This window comes from Leopardus geoffroyi, chromosome C2, assembly GCF_018350155.1.
Source record: "Leopardus geoffroyi isolate Oge1 chromosome C2, O.geoffroyi_Oge1_pat1.0, whole genome shotgun sequence".
Taxonomy (NCBI): domain Eukaryota; kingdom Metazoa; phylum Chordata; class Mammalia; order Carnivora; family Felidae; genus Leopardus; species Leopardus geoffroyi.
The window spans coordinates 80,416,079-80,419,228 of NC_059333.1; positions in this window are offsets into that span (position 1 = coordinate 80,416,079).

A 3,150-nucleotide genomic window follows, 5' to 3' on the forward strand; every position below is an offset into this window, starting at 1 on the left:
GCCCTGATTTGAAGAAACCCACTTTGCCAAGGCTCCCTTTGGTGCTTCCTGCCACCAAGAAATCGGAAATGGCTAGGGTTAGAGGGCCTGACAATGGTGTCAGTGGCTGTGTCTGATTTCATGCGACAGTTAATTATAACATTCATTCAGGGAAAAAAAAAAAAAAAAAAAAAAAGCTTGTTGTCATAGTGATCGCTGACTTTCCAAGCAGGATGCGTACCCCCAGCTGGAACATCTGCTTACACAGAGCCAAATTTCAATTTGTTGTGTTCACTGTAGGAATAATTGAGAGTGTACTTCAGGGAGAAAAAAATTTGATATGGACAGAGTTTCCTGTGCTTACACCATATCGCATCCTCTCTGTACAACTACAATTTTCCCTCTGATTTCCATTTCCTTTTCCAAGAATGCTATTTTTTAGGGGCTTGTCTCTACTCCAGGGACTAGTGGTGATGCTGGCTCCCGGTATCCAGAAGGTCTTGAAGGCACTGAGGCCACTAAGGGGAATGCTGTCTAGGTAACCAAGCCTGGGGGCCACTAGGGCTGTATCACTTGTACAGTTAAGAAAGACCCAGCTACAGCCCCTGACTCAAATATGTGAATTGAAAAAGTGGGGAAGAGAGGATATTGGGTTTCCTCACCCTTCTGCTTGTCATGACGTCTTCAGTTTGCCAATCTCAAAAGTCCAGCAGATAGGCCATGACATAAGCTCAAGCTCATTGTCTAATCTTTATTATGGAGTACAACAGCTTTTCATATACCCTGTCTTGTGTTCACACTGGAGGAGCTGGGGAAGTCAAGAGAAGGGGGAGATAACGGTTATCGGGCAATATCTATGAACCAAGTACTACCCTAGGCACTTTTATATCCATTTTCCTCACCACGTACAAAAAGGAATCACTCATTTTTCCAACAGTTACATGGCCAGTAAGGGGAAAAGACCAGAATAGCCCCATAAGCTCTGAAAATCATCTCCTTACCATGATCCCCAAGTGCAGAAGTGGCCCTATTTAGTCGTCTCTCCGCCTGCCTCTCCCTTATCTCCACTATCACCTTGAGACTCTTAGAAGCAAATAAATTTCCCGTGTAAGACACAGTACCCAACCAGGGAGAAAATGGAGAGGGGGCAGTTATCAGAACAGAGGACTAATTGTGGGCTGTCAGATGACTCTGCCCACAAAGACTTCTGTTGGTAGGGTATAAGAGAAAAATGCTGGGCTGAAAGGCTGTGAATAGGAGTTTTGGCTTTGGCTTTTATATTTGCTGGCTCTGTGACCTGAAGCAAGCTGTTTCCTCTCTGAGCTACAATTTCTCTCTCTTATAAGTTACAGGGGTGGGACTAGGTCGGTGACTCTCAGCTGCAGAAATGGATAAAATATATCACATATAGGGATCATAAAAGAGAATCTGGAGAAGACAGTACAGTGTTACATTCTCGCTAGACCCCTTCATAAAGGAGACAAAGCAAATGACTAATATAACAAAACTGAAATCTCACAGAAGTCATGTACAACCTGTCCACACAAACTCCAGATATAGGCAGAATATATTAAAAACTGTAGGAGAACATGAAGGGAAAACAAAGAAACTTATAAATGCCTGGAGAGCCAGAGGATCCCCACCTAGCCAATAACCACTTAGTGAGAGCTTGACTGCTCATTTGGTTGAAACAGTTGAAACTAGAAGCATGTTTTGTGGGCTCAGATTTACAAGTGAAAACAAGGAGCTCACAGGAAACTCAAATATACCAGACTCCTCTGGGACCTATAAGCTACTGAAACTAACCAACCAAATACTCCTTCCAGGATAAAGTCCAGAATGGAAGAAGAAGGGTAGAATCCACATTGAGCAGGACAAGGACAGTGGGACAAAGAAGTGAGGAGGCTCAGATAGAACCCAAAGAGGGGGTAAAGTCAGTAGATCTTAGAAAATATGACTTTTCTACCCAAACTTCCCGTTTCCCAAAACAAAAGTAGAAGACACTCTGAAGTTAGGAAGCGAGAAAGACCCTCCCGACCTCTTGCTCTTTCTAAGCGTATGGTACTGTGATTTCCATTTCAGTAGCCATTAGCCATATCTAGCTATTTTAACCAACTAAAATTAAAAAAAAAAATAATAAAATTTAGCTCTCTGTCATGCTGACCATATTCTAGTTTCTTACTAGTCATTTGTGGTTACCATGTTATACAGAGCAGGACATTTCCATCACTGCAAAAGTTATATTGGATAGTGCTGGCCATCTAACATGTAATGTAAGTCAAGAGAATGAATATAGTCAAATCCCACCCAAAGTTATTATAAGATAAAAGAGAATAAGGAGGAAAATAATGTACCTATAGAAAAAGGGATTGGCAAACTTACGGCTTAAAGATAGTAGCCTAAAATAGATAATAAACATTTTGCACCGATCATAAAAATTTTGGTTTTATGTGCCATGTGATCTCTGATACAAGTATTCAAGTCTGCCAGTGTAGAGCAAAATCAGCCACAGACAGTAAATCAACAGAGAGATGTGGCTCTGATTTAAATAAAACTGTTTACCAAAATGGGTGGTGAGCTGAATTTGGCCTACTGGCCATACTTTGCCCACCCCGGCTATAGACAATGAAGTTATGCCAAAAACGTGTCCACAAAGCAAAGGAAAATGGTTATATACTATTTACTTATATATAATATAAATAAAACCAATGAAATAAATAATTAATAAGAGTTTCAAAAAAGAAGAAAGTAAGCCAACAGAAATAAGTACAAGTCAATGACAGAAAATGAAAAACCAATGTAAGTAATAAATAAAGGTAAAATCTGGCTCTGTGGAAAAGAAAAATCAACTAAATGTTTAAACCACTAGCTAAGCCAATATTTCCTAAAAGAGTAAATTATAAATATACAAAATTAGAAATGATTTAAACATCATTTTTAAAAAACAGAAGAAAATTTAAAACTATGAGGCTAATTTGTACATCTATGCAGAAATATTTGAAAACTCTGATGAAATCGTTTTCTAGAAAGTATGAGTTAGGAAATTTTACTCCAGCAGAGATGGAAAGTCTTAAAAGATCAATGACTACAAAAAAAAAAAAAAAAAAAAAAATAGTGCTAATATTTAAAGTACAGAAAAGCACCGGGACTAGGTTGTTTCTATTTCTGTAA